This window comes from Phyllobates terribilis, unplaced genomic scaffold (genome assembly GCF_046119375.1).
Source record: "Phyllobates terribilis strain yellow unplaced genomic scaffold, ASM4611937v1 Scaffold_3__8_contigs__length_932513732, whole genome shotgun sequence".
NCBI classification, from domain to species: Eukaryota; Metazoa; Chordata; class Amphibia; order Anura; family Dendrobatidae; genus Phyllobates; species Phyllobates terribilis.
The window spans coordinates 683533228-683553549 of NW_027362763.1; positions in this window are offsets into that span (position 1 = coordinate 683533228).

A 20322-nucleotide genomic window follows, 5' to 3' on the forward strand; every position below is an offset into this window, starting at 1 on the left:
TGGGACTGCACTATCTGACTCTGTCATTACTGACTAACTGCACCATAACCACCATCATCCATACATGCTACCCTGGAGCTACACTCTTCCTGTGGGGAGTCACATCACCTTGCTGCACATACCACCAGCTTCAGCGGACTGCTCCGCAGCGGCGGTTCCCAATAACCGCATTCCACAGGTGGCGCAGTCGGACTATACATAACAGAAATACATAAACTACCCTTAGATTGACCACCTGGGCCACGGACCGGGTCAAAGCCACTGTGACTACAACCCCCAGCATCTACAGGCCTGGCTCCAGGTACCCCACGGTCCAGGGGGCGTGTCACATGAAACTAGCTTCTGTTCTTCCTCCTCATTGTCACCCAATCCACGTTGGGATGAGATGAGGCTTGGCTGTGTGTAATCACCCTGAATGATTCAACGGGGCACGGGTACTAGCTGGTAGTAGAGGTCTGGGCGGCTTGGAAGCAAGTTGGGAATCCACCTCGCCAGGTGAAGTTGGAGGCCTTCCCTTTGCACTAATCTTTGGCCCTGCTGCTTGTAGCTATGCTGTGGCCCTTGTCCCCAAGTAAAACATCTTTGTGGTCACCCGTATGGCAGGCAGCTCGGGCCCTCCTGGAGTGTCGCTCCCACATGGCGGTGCTGGGCCCTATGTGCTGCTGAATCTCCGGCAGTCTGATGAGGCCAGGAGACCTGCAGTCTCCTGCCCTCCGGTTTCTGCTGCTGGGCCTTCAGTGCCCCACAACCTCAGACTCCGGTGTCCAGTTCTTCTGCGCTTCCCTCTGGGGTGAACTGCCGTGCAGCTCCACTCCCCAGGTCTTTCCTCTTTGCTCTCCTGACTTCAACTCCTTTCACTATCTCTAACTAACCCTGCCTCCAGATCCCAGTTGCTAAGGGGAGGAGCTCCCCTTGCTGGTCTGGAGCCAGGAAAGTGTTGTATGCTAGTAAATCTGATTAGGGGACCCTTCCTTACTTCCAGGTATGGCATCACCCCTTGTGAGGGAGGCAATGCCACTGTGGCAACCGGACTCCTTGGGTGCCACAATAGCAGCGTAAAACTCAAATCCAGTGTCTTCTTGGGAGGTGTTTTCCCATACACCTCTTCACACCCACACATGGGTATACTTTTCCCGATTTTGGCTATTTGCTCTTGTCCTCCTCCTTCACCACCATATCACCAGGGTGACAGTTGTCCTTGATGCAACACCCACACAATTTTTTTAAAGGGTGTTTATGATGCCGGTAAAAAATTTTTTTTTTTTTTTTTTTTTTTTTTTTATACAGTACGTTCGTGTATACCCCCCAGGGATAAATGTTTGTCAGCCCATACACTTAGTGCATGGCATTACAAGTATATGAGGCCCTCCTCGACATCATTGAAGTGCCTCCAAATTTTTGGCAGGCCTTGCATTTACTGCATAGGCCAACACTATGGGAGACTCCTTTCTAATGGGAATTTGTCGTTACTGTGGCCCTGCTCTATGTGTCTTTAAATTTTTAGTGGGGTTTTTCCTAAAATTGGTCAGCCGTTGGACTCACTGCATACCCTATAACTGTATAGCAGACCCTCTCCTTTTTTTTTTTAAATCAAATATTTTTTATTGTTAAAACATTTTTTGTAACAGTAAAACAAATAAAACAACCCAACCAAAGAAGGGACCCAGTCCCTATTCTATGCCTCCCCCCACAACACATTGCCCTTTCAAACAAAACATTTTGAGTTAAATGGTACACAGTTCTGTCCACAGCAAATTAACAATCTTACAGTATGAATAGTCACAATTGTATTAAGGGGTATCTAACTTTTGCTTTGGAGCAGTTATATACATGTCTAAAGCAGCCTAATGTAGGATTTTGCACCTGTCAAGTAATATATACACCAATCATAGCAGACCAAGTCGAAATCTATGCAGTTCTCTGGATGCTAGGCCGGAGCAGTCAATCCATGGAGCCCATGTTTTTTCAAACTTAGAGATGGCCTTCCTTTTCAGATATATACTTTTTTTCCAGATTTAATAACCAATTAATCTTATTTAGAAATTTGTCACTGTGGGCGCCTGCTCTGATAACCAATGTTGGGCTATTAGTTTCCTGGTCATGTATAACATGTGTGCCACCGCTATTTTGCCATGTTAGTCAGTGCTCAGATCTTCTATATATCCCAGTATACATACTAATGGTGAGGGATCTGAATCGACTGAGTATGTTCTATCAATGATCGCCATTACATCCCTCCAGAAGTTTTCCAGAGCAGGGCAGGTCCACATCATATGAAGCATGTTAGCCGGGGATGTTTTACATCTAGCACATAGGGAGTCTGGTCGAAGCCCTATATCGTGGAGAAATTGGGGTGTTCTATATTACTGGTGCAGCACCTGTAAGTGGGAGAATCTATGGGACTCACTCATAACTGGGGAACTCTTTCCAGTATTTCAGACCACAGCCCCTCTTCAATAGGGCCTATTGAGCCCTCCCATTTTTCTTTTGATCTTATGGGGTGTTTTGCTAATACCAGGTCCAGCAGACCCCTATAAAGCAATGAGATTAGCCCCCCAGAATTATGTGAGCTAGCCATTCTCTGTATTATAGCATTTTGAGGAACTCCATTATTTAGCACAAGACCCTCTGCATGTCGTAACTGAAGGTACTTATAAAATTCGGTGTTGGGTAGTCCATATTCATTTTGTATCTGTGAAAACTCCTTGAGTGAATCTCCCGCTAAAACATGAGTGAATCTTTCTAGTCCTTTTAGACTCCAATTTTTAAACCCTTCCAATTTATATAGGTTAGGGAGCCATGGAGTTTCCCACAGTGATGTCAACTGAGATCCCTTGTATCCCCTGTAATTTCCTCACTGCCCACCAAAGTTTGTGTATTAACAGCGTAGTTGGGGTTCTACAAGAGGGTGTCTTAAATTTGTGAGCCTCCAATGCTTCAGAGTCTGAGTGATTTGAAATGTGATTGGAGTAGAAGACGTTGAGCCCCCCCTCCCCCTCCAGGGTCGTCCCACCCACGAATGTGCTGGAGCTGAGCTGCCATATAATAAACCCACGGATTAGGTACAGCAAGGCCACCCATTGGAAACTTTGCAAAGAGATAAAACAGTTTAATTCTTGGAGCTTGTTTTCCCCAGATTAAGTCCCTGAACATGCTGTTTGCTTTAAGGAAATATCTCTGGGGAATCCATATTGGAGAATTATGCAATACATATAGCAATTGTGGCATACAGATCATCTTGACTAAGTTAGTGCGGCCCACCACAGACAGTGGCAATTTAGACCACATGTCCAGTTTACACTTGAATCTGGCCAGTATTGGGTTGAGGTTTAGTTTCTCATAGTCAGTGACTTTAGATGTTACATTAATGCCCAAATATTTAAATTCATTGACCACTTGTAAGCCAGAGTCAGAATAGTGAGGTGCATTAATGTTCCCATTATCTATTGGAAGCAGTACTGACTTAGTCCAATTAATCGCCAAACCCGAAAATTTCCCAAACTTCTCGATTAGCTGTAGCTATGGAGACAATGTTTTGGAGGCTTCCGCTAAAAATAGTAGTGCATAGTCAGCATAAAGCGCAATTTTCTCCTCTATATTCCCTCTGCGAAATCCCATTATGCCAGGGTGCATCCTGATAGCCACAGCTAGTGGTTCAATGGCCAGTGCGAACAAGACCCTCCCCTTTCTAATGGGAACATGTTGTACTTGTTACTGTGGCCCTGCTCTGTGTGTCTTTAAATTCTTAGTGGGGTTGTCCCCAAATTTTGGCAGCCCTTGCAGTCACAGCATGGGCATTACCACTATAGGAGACGTGCCTTTTTTTTTACCGAGACCCTCCTCTGTCTCTTCAAAGGGTTATTGGGTTGCGTCCAAATTTTTGGCAGCCCTTGCAGTCACTGGATATGCAATAACAATAAAGGAGACCCAATTGTTAATAATGGGAACAAAGCATAGCCAGCTGATGGCTCTCTAACAATAGTGAGGGCCGACTGCTGGCCTTTCAAGAATACTAAGGGCCGTCTGATGTCCATATAAAAATAGACTTTATGACTTTCAGAGTCCCTCCATCATAAATAAAACAGGATACACATTGCCAGATAAGGTTGTAAAGTGTTAAAATGACATTTCCCAGTGAATGCATGTCAAAAAAAAAAAAAAAAAAAACATCACCAATTTAACCTCAATGTAATCACATTGTTAAGCTCATGCACCTCCTTCATCTCCGAAATGACCACATCAGTCACAAGCTGACAGAACTGCAGCACTGCCTTGGCCAAATGGCAACAGGCTGTGCTGAAGATAACATGCTTAATTGACAAATAGCCCAGCGCTGCAGAGTTGTTGAAAGCTGTAACACAGCAGCCTGATCTGTGGCTCTCACCGCTGAACATACAGCCAGGCATGGTCGTGTGTGACAATGGGCAGAACCTGGTGACGGAGAAATGACAGTAGATACGGTTTCCCTCTGTGCCAGTCCTTCCACTGAGCTAAATACAACTGTCAGCAAAAAAAAGTTGTGGACTGGCTCCGTACCGTCCCTGGCCACATTCACCTGTCCACGTGTTTGTGGTTAGGCGGTACTTCTCAGTAAGTGCACTGGGAAGGGCACGGGTAATGTTGTGGGACTCGTGCTTGTGGAAGGCGGAGACGACACCGAGAGAAATTGTGGCGGCTGGGGACCGAGTATGGACATTCAGCAGCCAGCGGCATGAGGTTGTGAAAAGCTTCCGCCTCCACGAGCTTAAAAGGCCACATTTCAAGTGCAAGCAGCTGTCCAGAAATCTGGCAGTTTAGTGTTGCGACCTGTGGGTGGGTGGGTGGCTGCATACTTGCACTTGCATTCCAAGTAACAGAAAACTAAGCAGATGGTGGCCTCTATCATCATCATGGCCTCACCTCGGCACTATGAACCAGGGTCGGTTCCAGGTTTTTGTGGGCCCCTTTAACACATACCATGATTCATGATGCACAGATACTGGAGAAAATATAAATATAAATATATATATATATATATATTTATTAGTACAATGCAAAGATTTCACTTCTTACATTACATGAGGGATATCTATTGTAAATTCCACAATAGCTAAGAAACCAGCGAATTGCTCCACACAGTATACTGGCCCCCATATAACGCTCCATACAGAATACTGGCCCCCCACATAATGCCCCACGCAGGCTGTTACCCCACATATAATGCCCCATGCAGGATGTCACACCCCCCCCTCCCTTATAATGTCCCATGCAGGATGTCACCCCCCCCCTCCCTTATAATGTCCCATGCAGGATGTCACACACACCCCCCCTCCCTTATAATGTCCCATGCAGGATGTCACACACACCCCCCCCTCCCTTATAATGTCCCATGCAGGATGTCACACACACCCCCCCCCCTCCCTTATAATGTCCCATGCAGGATGTCACACCCCCCCCCCCTCCCTTATAATGTCCCATGCAGGATGTCACACACCCCCCCCCTCCCTTATAATGTCCCATGCAGGATGTCACACACACACACACCCCCCTCCCTTATAATGCCCCATGCAGGATGCCACACCCCCCTCCCTTATAATGCCCCATGTAGGATGCCACACCCCCCCTTCCCTTATAATGCCCCATGCAGGATGCCACACCCCCCCCTCCCTTATAATGCCCCATGCAGGATGCCACACCCCCACCTCACCCCCCTCCCTTATACTGCCACAGGCCTCCATCCAATATAAAAAAAATACTCACCTCACGTCTCACCTGCTGCCGCTGCTCTGGACTCCAGCATCGCCGGCCTCATCCCGCTCTGCGCTGTGACTGCTCAGGAGAGAGCGTGGTGTAAAGACGTCACCGCACCCTCTGACCTGAGATGTCACAGTGCAGCAGCCACGGAGGATGTGGCCTTTTAGGCTCGTGGAAGCGGAAGCTTTTCAGAACCTCATGCCGGCGGCCGGGTGTCCATACTCGGTCCCCAGCCGCCACTGTTTCTCCCGGTGTCGTCTCCGCCTTCCACAAGCACAGGTTCCACAACATTACCCGTGCCCTCCCCAGTGCACTTACTGGGAAGGACCACCTAACCACAAACACGTGGACCGGTGAACGTGGCCAGGGACGGTACGGAGCCAGTCCACAGCTTTTTTTCCTGAGCGTTGTATTTAGCTCGATGAAAGGACTGGCATAGAGGGAAACCCTATCTACACTGGGCATCTTCGCATGCGCCAAGGATCACTTATGATGGGCACACTTTTAGGCAGTGATCTGGGAGTCAGATGCTTCCAGAGGTCTTCCCATTGCTGTTCCCATGTCTTTTCAGCACTGTATGCATGTGTCTGATGATGTGTCACACACACCATATGGCCAGATAAGGTTGCAAAATGTTAAAATGACATTTCCCATTTGTCTTTGTTGAAAACAATGCAAAAACGCATCAAAAATGCCACGTGTGAACGTAGCCCAAGGTGTGGAGGAGTATTTTTGTTTTTGGTTATTTATTTTGCCTTATATAAAAGTCATTACCCTGGAAATGATGTTCTTTAACATATTTCCCAGGAAAATCCATTTTGGATTTGTTTATGTATGTTTTATTGCGAGTCCGTAAAAGTGGCGTAATACTCTGACAACGTTGTTGACAGCAGTGACCTGGGGGGGGGGGGGGGGGGTCAGATGCTTCCAGGGGTCTTCCCCATGCTGTTCCCATGTCATTTGAGCACTGTTCCCATCGATTTGGGCAATTTTTAGGCTTTCTACAGACCGCCGGGGGGAGCCGCCTGAAAAATGCTCGAGTTTCCCATAGACTTACATTGGGCTCGTTGCTCGGTTCGAGCACCTGAGTATTCCAATGTGCTCGACCTGAGCAACGAGCACCCGAGCTTTTTAGTGCTTGCTCATCACTAGTTAATACACTTCTCGAGTGTGGTTTTGAGCTCTTTGAGGGGTGCAGTTTTTAGAATGGTGCCACTTTTGGGTATTTTATGTCATAAAGGCCCCTCAAAGTCACTTCAAATGTGATGTGGTCCCTAAAAAAAAATGGTTTTGCAAAATTTGTTGGAAAAATTAGAAATCGCTGGTCAACTTTTAACCCTTATAACTTCATAACAGAAAAATATGTTTCAAAAGGTGTGCTGACGTAAAGCAGACTTGTGGGAAACGTTATTTGTTAACTTGTGTGACTGATTTAAAGACAAAAATTAAAAGGTTGAGAACTGCAAAATTTTTACCAAATTTCCGATTTTTCACAAGTAAATGCAAGTCATATCGAAGAAATGTTACCACCATCATGAAGTACAATAAGTCATAAAAATACAATCTCAGAATCAGTGGGATCCATTGAAGCATTCCAGAGTTATTACCCCGTAAAGTGACACTGGTCAGAATTGTAAAATTTGGCCTGGTCATGAAGGTGAAAGTAGACTTGGGAGTGAAGGAGTTAAACAGAGCCCCATGTATCACAAGAAAAAAAAAATGCCGCCAAAAAATAATATGACAGACTTTTTAAAAAAATGAAGCCCCATGTACCATGAAACAAAAAGACACGTAAATTACTTGAATATCTAAACAAGAAAAGTTTATAGCTCTTTAAACTGCAAGTATGAAAAAAAATAAAATGTGCCTGGTCAGGAATGGGGGTAAATGGTCCAGTTTCGTAGCTGGTTAATTCCACCACACACCCATGTGGAATTTTTGGGTCGATTTTTAAACTTATTTTTATGTTGCCTGATGTTTCTTTTCTCCAGAAAAAAGGTTTATTTTGGGGGAGGAAAGGGTGGGTTGTGACAAAATTAAAGAAAAAAAAATGTTTTGCAAGACTCTAAAGCAGCCCTCCACCATGGCACTGGACAGTTAAGGTTGCCATACTTTCCCTTTATCCATTATTTCTTGACCCCTGATGATCATAATCCTAGAAGCATTTCTTGTCATTGGAAGTGTGGCGCCCCTGAGGGTGGGTTCAGTCGCCACAGAGGTACTGCACCTCACCCAGAGGTGTGGTGCCTCCTTCTCTCAGGTAAGGAGGGAGTGCTTCCCGGAACCCCAACACCCACATTCAACACTGCACTACTCCAGGCCGGCTGGAAGGGCAAGATGCAGTGCGTTTCCTGCTGAGCCCTGTCCCTGGCTGGAGTGGGGGGAACCAAAGAGGAGGAACCAGTAGTGGGTGAGGGTGGAGGATGTAGAACAGGGAAGCACCATAATAGGAGGTATATAAAGGGAAGCCATCTTAGGGTGGCAGAATAGTGCAGAGGACAAAGAGTGAGTAGCAAGGAGAGGAGGGGAGCAGAGTCTCTTTAGGAGCTCTGCTCCAGAAAGGGGCCTAGTAATAGAGGCCCAGGAGGGGAGCAGAGAAGAAAGGCTCCGGTAACATAAGGGATCCCAGGGGCTACGGTGAGTGCAGGACGGCACCCATACGCCCAAATCTGCCAGGTGTCAGAGGGATCAGGCCGCAAGAAGGGAACCAGTCCCTGGACCAGCAGTGTTACTCCAGGTCTCGGCTGGAAAACCGGAGGCTTCTGCACTTCCATGGTGCAGTCGCCACAGTCTCATCCTAGTCACTGTGAAGGGAATCAAGTAGGTCTGGGAACTCCAGGTTGCCCAGAGGGACTTCAGAGCACCCGATCGGGACTGTGTGTGGGAAAGCACAGGGCAGGAGGGAGAAAACCCGGCGCGAGAAGTCGGTCTAGTAAGGAACAAAGAAAGCGGGGTTCCGTCAAGCGCTCCTGATATACTTGAGAAAGTGCTGGACCCCTTATCTGGTAGACGCAGTGCGACACGGGAGGCTGACACCCGTACAGTGTACCTGAGGAACTTGAACAGAATTGTGAGTAAACTCGGACGACTGCACTCCGGTGCCTCCGTCAGTTATTTCCACTGCGCCACAAGCCCCAGCATCACCATCATCTATACTACACTGCCCTGGGGCCCGCTCCACCTGTGGGGAGCCATTCCAACCCAGCTGCACTATCAACCGCCCCAGAGGTCTGAAGCAGCGCTGGTACCCATTACCAGAAGCCACAGGTGGCATCACAAACCCTTCCTAAGAACTACAAATCCCATATAAATATTTTCCTTTCCCTTTTTGTTGACCCCCCTGGGCCACGGACTGGGCCACCGCCACTGTGACATATCCCTCCCCCCAGCATCTACAGGCCCGGCGCCGAGTACCCCACAGCCCTCGGGGCGTGTCAGAAGGTCTGACTCCACCATTTTTTTCACCTATTTTGCCTGATTTATATACAAATTATTCCACCTAAATTTTGGTACATTTTGGCCTGAAATCCGATGTCTTGATACTATTGTGACACCCCAGGGGTCTGGTTGCCACAGTGATAGAGATATTACGTCTGAGAGCAGGTGGGAGGTCTCTTGGTCAGGAATCCTATGCATGCCACACCTCCTGCACAGTCCTGGGAGGGGGAAGAACTTCCCCTATATAAAACTGGGGCTGAGGCAGGGTTAGGGAGTAGAGAAGAAGTAGAGACAGAGAAAAGAAGCAAATATAGGAACAGAACATCAGGAGCTCTGTGGGAGCAGTGTTACAAGGAGTCAGGGGCTGGCAGCTGCAGAGCTCACCCTGACTGAGAAGATTTCTTACCGGACCTGGAGTCCGAGGCTGTGGGGACTAACTCCTACCCAGCAGCAGAATCCGTCAGGCAGGGGATTCCAGGTCCTCTGGCCAAGAAACCCGAAGGCACGGTCACACGCATGGGACCAGCACCGCCGTCGTGGAGCGGAAGCTACTAGAAGGCCCCGAGTCACCGGCCATACGGGTGAACACCACACGGTACACTGAGGGACGTGGGCTACTTATACCCGCCTCTAGCAAGGTAGCCAGAAGAGTACAGTTAGTTTGGGAGGCCTACAACTCCGCCTGGCCAGGGGAGATCCCATCTGCTCAAGGACTGACCAGGCCCCAATCGCTAGCCAGTACTCCGGGAGGGTCTATCTTTGTCACCAGTAAAGACCCTGAACTACACCGTACCGTCTCCGAGTGGTTCCTGCTACCCCCATCATCCACGTCGGCTGCCCTGAGGCCATACCCCTCCCGTTGGGGGTTATACTATCACGCTGCACAATCCTACCACCGGCCTCAGCGGTCTGCCCTGCAGCAGCAGCTCCTTGGCTGTACTCAACGGGTGGCGTAGTCGTCCAACATCTACTGCTGATACATCGCCGCTCAGTTTGACTCCCTGGGCACGGACCGGGTCACCGCCACGAGACTACAACCCTCAACAGATCCGGCTCCGGGTAAGCTCCCGCGTGCGCAACGCAGCGCGACACAGGCCCAGGGGCGCGTCACTATGACTCTTTGTATTTGTTTGAATTATTACATAGGTTGTATGAACATCTCCTTGACTTACAGGTCTGGTTTTAGAATCGAAGAGCCAAAGCCAGAAGAAGGGGAATCAAGTACACTCTCCACCATTCTGCAGAAGACCTTTTTCCAAGCATTGCTAGGAGACTATTGCATGCAGCCTTTGACATTTGCTCCTCATGCTCCCATGGTCCATCTGCAACCAATGGTCCCTTCCTAGCAGCAGATGTAATCGATCGGGAACAGACAGCGAGATTTCTGTAACCAAAGTGGGAACTCCCTAATGTATCCCATTACTCACATTCAGTGTTAAGACAGACCATTATGAAACCATCCACCTCTAGCTCTTACCACCAGAATGTCAGTAACGGCTCAATGGGGAAACAATATTTGTACACTAATATAGCTCCCTTTATGGGTCTAAATAACCAAACAATGAACTTAGAAGGAGGGCACATCCAAACACCAATCCAAAACAACCATGCGACACACTGGCTTCCAACCCAATAGGAGATTCCCAATGCAGATGAATGGGAATATCCCACCCGTCCAGGCCTCCACTGCCAATTCTTGTGCCAGAGTCGATGATTTTCACAGGTTGGCTGGGCAGTCTGTCTCACATCTCAGATTCTGGAGTCAGCGACAGATCCACTAAGCATGGGTCAGACTGGGAAGGACATTACCAATTGGTTAATAACATGTAAATTAATAAACTGAATTATGTTTCTGGATGGCACACAGCCCTTTACTCATTGGTATAACCTTTTGTAGTTATACCAGGCTCGGCCATAGTGTGGACGTATGCGTAATAGTTTAGATTACAATGAGTAAATATGGATTGTAGATGTGTATATTTATTAATAAAAAAAAATGCAGGCGACACTCAAAAATGGGAAGCCATCAAAAGTCCAGTGAAACTTTTAATAAGCCGTATGTGTAATAGACGTTTCATCTCCACAGGGTCTCTCACTTTGTGAAGCTGAAACGTTGCCGGTCACATATGACATTAAAAGTTTCACTGGACTGGTTTATTAAAAAAAAAAAAAAAAAAAAAAGCCAAAAACGCTGTATCCAACACTGTTGCCACCTACAATAGCATGGGGAGCAGAACGCCCCCACTGCTCAGGAAAAACAGGGGCATCTTACTATTGGTCTCCCCATGAGACTGCCAATCTCAGTGGAGGAGGCAGCAAGAAGTAAATGGAAAAATGGAGGGTATGGCGACCATCACAACCATATAGTCACTGTCCAGTGCCATGGTGGAGAGCAACTCTAAAGTCTTGCAAAACTCAAGCATTTTTAGTTTATTTTGCCACAAAAAAAAAAAACAAAAAAAACAAACACCCATCAGGCAACCTAATATTTAAAACTTGACTCAAAAATGCCATGTATGGGGGGGGGGGTGGAGTGGTGGAGTGGTGGTGTTAACCAGTTCAAAACTGGAGCATTTACCCCCATTTCTGACCAGGCACATTCTTTTCTCTTTTTCATACCTGCAGTTTAAAGAGCTATAAAAACTGCTTATTTGGATATTAAAGTAATTCTTGTGTCTTTGAGGATGCATGCGGCGTCATTTTTTAAGTCACTGTCGCAGTGATTTGGATCGATGGTGGCACTTTTTTAACTTAAACATTGTGCCCCTCCATGAGGTCACAAGACCTTGGGTGTGCCATTTAAATATTGAAATAGTCAGCTCCTTCTAGAAAAAGGTGAGCCTACAAATAAATTCACAGTCGCTCCCTGCTTTTACCTGGACCAGACAGGACAATGGAGCGTACAAGTTAGACTTCAATATGGAGAAATTGTATTTGGGAGCAGATGATTCAGGGCCCATTAGTGTCTAATGCAGACTCCTGACTGTCCCCCACCCAAAAAAAAAAAAAAAAAAAAAAAAAAAAATGGATTAGCTGCTTTCTTTGAGAACCAGCACCACTCCTGACCATGGGTTGTGTCTGGTATTGCAAGTCATGGAGGTGAATGGAGCCGATCTACAATACCAGGTGCAACTAGATAAAGCCTACTATGGGGACAAGAATCCAGTCTAAGTAGTAGGGGTAAGCAGGATCAGGGGTCATCAATGAAATATAACAAGATGGCTGGCCAATACCTCGCAATGATATATACAGACATTAAAGTGAGAACATGAACCAGTGCTCAATTATAAAATGGCTGCATCTTACCATTAGAAGTTTTCAATCAGCAGAAACCATGGAGGAGGGAGAAAAGGGAATAATCAGAGGTAAAACTACGTTCCCTGTCGTGCCCAATGCAATATCTCCCGTCCTGACAAGGACAGTGCCCAAGTGTGACCTATCCCTCTAAAAAGGTCCTTGTACAAGCCCTCCCTGCATGCTTCATCACCCTGTAATGGGGGGCTCCTCAGGGGAGATGAATGTGTATAAAGGGAATAGACTATGGAGGGTCCTGGGTAATAGGAGCCCTCCTAAGTTTCCAAAAGAACAATTCAGGGGGTGATGGGATCACAGCCCCTTTATGTGGCAGTGTGCTGACAACCTGCTGTGCAGCACATGGACCCAATGCTTCCCTGGAGCTGCCATTTAATGCCTATTTATAGGGACAAGGTTCCTCCCATGGAGTCTGACCTCACATCCGGGTCTTGGTGATGTCAGGTCACATGACGCTGGCAACAAATCTTATAGAGTAATGAGTGTTTTCCATACCATCCCTCTGTCCCATACATATATAGGTAATGTAAAACCACCGTATCCCTATCTACCCACACGTCTCCCTTTCCATCCATTACCCCATCTGGTCATTATCACTACATTTTATTTTAGACATAATTCCGACCCACTTTTCGTGGAGCGATTATTGTTGCGCATACCTGGAAGTGCCGCCATTCACTGGCGGTTGCCGTGGTAATGTGTCCTGGCGCTGGCGGTTGCCGTGGTAATGTGTCCTGGCACTGGCCGTTGCCGTGGTAATGTGTCCTGGCGCTGGCAGTTGCCGTGGTAATGTGTCCTGGCACCGGAAGTTGCTGTGAGACCGCACCTCGCTGATGGCCAATCATTGCCGTGTTGACACGTCCCTGTGCCTATTGCGCATGTCCGGAGGTCGCATTCTGCTATTCGCTGGCAAGTTACCGTGGTGACGCATCCCGGCATGCGTAGCTCGGTAAAGTGCTTTTCGCGCATGCCCACTATAGGCGCCTCATTACTGGCTGCCGGTTGCCGTTGTGATGCGTCCGGGGTCATGAAGGGTGCCTATTATGCCTACAAGCTTAACCCCTTCATGCCGCGGTCCTTTTCTGTTTTTGCTCTTCTTTCATTTTTTGCTCCCCTTCTTCCCAGAGCCATAACTTTTTTTATTTTATCCGTCAATATGGCCGTATGAGGGCTTGATTTTTGCGGGACGAGTTGTACTTTTGAACAACACCATTGTTTCTACCATATCATGTACTGTAAAACGGCAAAAAAGTTCAAAGTGTTGTGAAATTGCAAAAAAAGTGAAATTCCACAATTTTTTTTTTTTACCATCTTCACTAAATGGAACAACTGACCGGCCATTCTTATTCTCCAGGTCATTACGAGTTTGCAGATGCCAAACATGTATAGGTTCTTTTTTATTTAAGTGGTGAAAATTTTTTTCCCTGCAGATTATGATGCATGCTAGAACTTGGTATGTTTGCGACTAATTTACAGCACAAATGTGCAGCAGAATATCTTCCCCCATGATCACTACTTTATATCACATATGTTCAGTGCCGAGTACCTCCAGAGACTTTCACATTGTAATACTACTGCGCCATTATAATCTGCAGTCACAAACTGCTGATCAATTATAAAGGGCGGCCTGTTCTCTTTAGATGGCGCAGACATGTAATGTGGATGAAAATTGCCTGTTTTTTTTCCTCTATGATTCTGCACATTTTGAGCCTCTGCACTGTAAGGCTCTGTGCACACTCAGGTTTTTTGAGGCAGTCAAAAAAAGTTTTCTAGTAAAAAAAAAAGTTTCAGGAAACGCTCCTACTTTGGGAAGTTTTTGGAGGAGTTTTTACTTTACTGGATCAGTTTCCACTTGAAAAACTTGCAATTTTCTTTATTTTTTGCAGCTTTTTGATTGTACAGTGCCTAGTTTGGAGCTGATTCCATCAGGATCCGCTTCAAAGAAAAGACATGAACTTTCTTTTCTCTTACCAGGCGTATTTCAACCCCTGAAACAGAATAAAACGCTTAAAGCAACACTCCAGTATTTTTTTTTATTGCAGCGCTAGAGTGGTGCTTTAAATTTAAGGCCCCTGCCCCGTCTGATACTCACCTGCCGCCGCCTTCCCAGAGTCGCTCCGGGCGGTCTCTGGCGAAAAGTGACCCGCCTGCAGCTCCAGTATTTCATGGAGCTGCGGTCACTTTTCAATACATCTATGAGACCCTCGTTCTGTCCTCATTCTGGCTATCATAGACTTGCATTGAGAGCTTGTGACGTAGCTTCAGACTTCCAGGAAGCCAGAAGCTGCGCTCACAAGATGGCGCACGGAGACTGGAATGGCACCGAAAAAATGGTGAAGACCCTGGAGAGTGAGTATATGACCGGGGGCAGGGGACTTAGATTTAAAGCTCTACTCCAGCTGGAGTGGCGCTTTAAAACAGTGTTCCCCAACTCCATTCCTCAAGGCCCATCAACTGGTCATGTTTTCAGGATTTCCTTAGTATTCACATGACCGCTAACATCATGGAAGGTCCTTTTACATTACCGGTACCCGCCACGGAGCCAGCAGCGATGCCATGAGCGTCAATATATCAAATATGTGATATTTTTTTCCCAAACATGACCAGTCTCGGGGTTCCTTATGGTAATACTAACTATATACTAGATATGTCATTCCCATCAAAGGTTGGTGAGGTATCTTCCAGTCTCTGACTCCTGTCAATCATGATCCTAGAAGCATTTCTTCTCATTGGAAGGTCTGACTCCCCATTTTGCCAGATATTTTTTTTTTATATATATATATACAAATTATTCCACCTAAATTTTGTCCTGAAATCCAATGTTTTGCTACTATGACTCTTTGTATTTGTTGCATTATATAGGTTGTACTTAATGAACATCTCCTTGCCTTAAAGGTCTGGTTCCAGAACCGAAGAGCCAAGGCCAGAAGAAAAAGAATCAAGTCTACTCTGCGCCATTCTGCCGGAGACCAATTTCTAAGCAAGTTAGGAGATCATTACATGCAGCTTTTGACATTTTCGCCTCACCCGCCTAAGGTCCATCAGCAACAAATAGCTCCTTCCCAGCAGCAGATGGAACCGATTGGAAAGACACAGCAAGATTTCTTTAACCAAAGTGGGAACTCCCTAATGTATCCTAAACTCGCATATGCTGCCAAGACAGAGGCCCATTATAAAACCGGCCTACTCTAGCTACCACCAAAATGTCAAAAATCTCAATGAAGGGCCAATATTTTTTCAATATGGCTCCTGTTATGAGTTTTAATAACCAAACTATGGACTTAAAAGGTGGGTACATCCAAATGTCATGGCAAAACATGCATGTTATGCAATACACTGGCATCCAACCCAACAGGAGCATCATCATTTAGATGAATGGGAATCTCCAGGCCTCCACTGCCATTTCTTGTGTTGTAGTCGATGATTTACACAGTCGGCTGGGCAGCCTGTACTCTGTATACATAGGTCTCCCATCTCAGAGTCAGTGACAGATCCACTGAGCATGGGTCAGACTGGGAAGGACAGCCCAAAATGGTTAACATGTAGACTAATAAACTAAATTATAATGTTTCTGGACGGGACACGGCACTTTGCTCATTGGTATAATCTTTGTAGTTATATGTACGGTGGACCTATGTGCAATGGTTTACATTACAAGGCGTAATTATGGATTAAATATATTTAATAAAAAACAAATTAACGTGGCACTCAAATGGGAAGCGATCAAAAGTCCAGTGACCCTTAAGCCGTATGTGCAGCAGGCAACGTTTTAGCGAAAGGCTCTGGAGTTGTAACGTTGCCTGTTGCACATATGGCTTAAGGGTCACTGGACTTTTGGTAGTTTTCCCATTTGAGTGCCATGTGCTGTTTTTTTTTTTGGGGGGGGGGGCTACAACCAGTGGGCTGGCACCTAACCTTTACTCTGAAGCTAGTGCTCCATCATTTTATATAAACATTTTTCCTTTTTTTTTTGCAAAAAGTAAAATTAAATTGTTTAATCTTTTTGTGGGTTTTTTTTGGCATCTGTCTTAAAATGTAGAATTATTTTTTTTAACATGTATATGTGGCGCCCCTGAGGGTTCGACCACCACAGGGCTGCTGCATCTCTTTAATGAGGTGTGGTATCTCCCCTTCGAGGTAAGGATGGCGCGGCTGACAGGACCCCACCTCTGCATCCAACACTACACCTCTCCCACCTGAGGGGGGCTTATATGCACCAGTGTGCTGCCCCAGCCGGGATAAGTGGAGATGGGGGTACCAAAAGTAAGGGGGAACCTAGTAGTGGGTGAGGGTGGAGGACGCACATTTAGGTTACACTTAAAAAAATTCATATTTAATAGCCAGCCATCTTGGGCTTATGGTCTTTTGATTGTGATCTTCATCGCTGAATGTGGCTTTCTGTGTGAACCTGCAGTTGATGGGGACACGGTCCTCGTACTCTGGCCTTGAGTTGAGGAGCGGGCTAGAGTTAACAGTTGTCTCTACCCAGTCAAGGTCCCTACCCAAGAAGGCCTGGAGCAGAGGAGTCTAGCTCCACCGCAAAAGGATCCCAGGGGTATGCAGACGGAGCGGCATACGCCACCTGTCCTCGCTATTCTGGCCTAGTCAGAGGGATTCCTGATGCAAGAGGGGTACCGGCCCACGATATCTGACTTTGTTACTCTATGTCTCAGTCGGAGAAGCCCAGAGGCTCAGTGGATCCCACCGGGTAACGGAGTTGAGTCGCCACCCGTACCCTTGTTCTGTGCATAGTCCAGAGGGAGACCCGGCCTTTCTACACACACGGATAGGAGAGGACTTAGTTTGAAGTCTAGGAACACTCTGGTGCGGGGTCCTGGCTAAAGCACTTGAATTACGCGGAGGTTGTCGGACCCCCGGTCCTGGTGGCCGCAGAGCCCCGTGAGGAGCAGGGAGGAGCCTTGCAGCTGCATGCTCTACCGTGAGTAAAAACCCTGGAAGTCTACCCCTATGGCCTCAGGTCTCTTTATTTCTGCACCGCACCGCACCAGAACTTCTCACGACTACTCCCTCCATCCACCTCTCTGCCCTGAGGCCCTGCTCCGCCTGTGGGGAGTAGCACCATCTACAGCTGCCACTACATTCCGCCTCAGAGGACTGCTGCAGCTCTGGTGGCCATCACCAGACACCACAGGTGGCGTAATCGATAATAACCACTCAACCCTGAAAGCCCATTACACCCTTTTTTAAATGTGACGGCCCTGGGCACAGAACGGGTCCAGACCACGACTGCTTCCCCAACATCTGACCCGGCTCCGAGTACCCCATCTCCCAGGGAGAGCTGTGAGCGTTACACATATACACTCAATTTGCAACACCAAGAAGGAAAAGTGGAACTAATTATGTGCAAATTAATATAATTTTCAAAATGTCTTGATTTGAGTATGATCGCCATGTGTAGAAATCTCTGGATTTACTTGCCAAGGCATGTACTTTTTTCTTAGAGATGTTTGCCCCAGTAGCATGGGGAGCAGTCTGCCTCCACTGCACATGAAAAAAACAGTAGCCTCTTACTATTGTTCTCCCCATAACACTGCAGCTGCCATATTGGTTGCTGATCTCAGTGGAGCAGCAAGAAGTAAACAGTGCAGCGGGTATGGTAGCTTCTTTTCGGTTATCTGGAAGCCATTAACCCCTTTACAACCCAAGGTGGTTTGCACGTTAATAACTGACAGAGGCAGGGGAGTGCAGTCATCCGAGTTTACTCACAGTTCTGTTTAACCCCTTTACCCCCAAGGGTGGTTTGCACGTTAATGACCAGGCCAATTTTTACAATTCTGACCACTGTCACTTTATGAAGTAATTACTCTGGAACGCTTCAACGGATCCCCCTGATTCTGAGACTGTTTTTTGTGACATATTGTACTTCATGATTGTGGTAAAATGTCTTTGATATCACTTGCGTTTATTTGTGAAAAAAAACGGAAATTTGGCGGAAATTTTGCATTTTCAAAATTTTAATTTTTATGTCCTTAAATCAGAGAGATATGTCACACAAAAGAGTTAATAAATAACATTTCCCACATGTCTACTTTACATCAGCACAATTTTGGAACCAACATTTTTTTTTTGCTAGGGAGCTATAAGGGTTAATAGTTGACCAGCGATTTCTCATTTCTCCAACAAAATTTACAAAACCATTTTTTTTTTTTAGGGACCACATCATATTTGAAGTGACTTTGAGGGGTCTTTATGACAGAAAATACCCCAAAGTGACACCATTCTAAAAAGTGCACCCCTCAAGGTGCTCAAAACCGCATTCAAGAAGTTTATTAACCCTTCAGGCGCTTCACAGGAATTTTTGGAACGTGGAAGAAAAAAAATTAACAATTAACTTTTTTCACAAAAATGTTATTTTAAACCTAATTTTTTTTATTTTCGCAGGGGTAGCAGGAAAAAATGGACCCCAAAATTTGTTGTGCAATTTCCCCTGAGCACGCTGATACCCCATAATTTGGGGAAAAAAACACTGTTTGGGCGCACAGCAGGGTTCGGAAGGGAAGGAGCGCCATTTGACTTTTTGATTGTAAAATTTGCTTGAATAATTAGCGGATGCCATGTCGCATTTGGGGAGCCCCTAATGTGCCTAAACAGTGGAAACCCCCCACAAGTGACACCATTTTGGAAACTACACCCCTCAGGGAACTTATCTAGATATGTGGAGAGCACCCTGAACCCCCAAGTCCTTTACAGAAGTTTATAACATGGAGCCGTGAAAATAAAAAAAAAAATAAAACTTTTTCCACAAAAATTATGTTTTAGCCCCAATTTTTTTATTTTCACAAGGGTAAGAGGAGAAAATGTGCAATGTCTCCTGAGTACGCCAATACCCCATATGTGGGGAAAATAGTGTTTGGGCGCACGGCAGGGTTCAGGAGTGAAGGAGCGCTGTGTGACTTTTTGAACACAAAACTGGCTGGAATCGAGAGCGGACGCCATGTCGCGTTTGGAGAGCCCCTGATGTGCCTAAATATTGGAAACCCCCCACAAGTGACCCCATTTTGGAAACTACACCCCTCAAGGATTTTATCAAGGGGTATAGTGAACATTTCGAACCCAGAGGTACGACACAGAATTTGATAACATTAGGTCATCATATTGAATAAGTTGTCATTATTCTTGAGCACAAGTGCTCGATACTTGAGTTTGCATCGGGTACTCAGGTATGCACCATGTATCGCGGGTGCTTGAGTGACATGCCCGAGTCCCCACCCGCATGTTTCACGGTTATTAGACACCAAAAAAAAAAAAAAATGCGGTTGATTGCTCGTGCATGGCAGGCAATCCCCGCGAGGATTTTTTTCCCCCAAACCATATGGGGCAGAGACTCGAGCACCCGCGATACTCAGTGCATACCCAAGTACCTGATGCAAACTCAAGTAGCGAGCACTTGCACTCAACACTAGTCGCCATATCTTTTTTTTTTACTTTTGAAAAAAAATCCCAACCCTAACCCGAGAGTTTATTTTTTACACCGTTCCTCGTGTGGTATAAGTGATTAGACGTCTTTATTCTTTGGGTGGGTGCGATTACAGCGATACCAGAATCATATGGGCTTTTTATGATTGACAGCTGTCACACACTAAAAAAACGCATTTTTTGTAAAATCTAGTTTTTTGCATCGCCATATTTTGAGAGCTATCATTTTTCCATATTTTGGCCGACAGTCATGTGACAGCTTGTTTTTTTTGTGGGATGAGTTGACATTTTTATTGGTGCCATTTTCAGTCACGTGACATTTTTTAATCGCTTTCTATTAGATTTTTTGGGAGGCAGAATAAACAAAAACCAACAATTCAGTAATTCTTTATTTTATGCTGT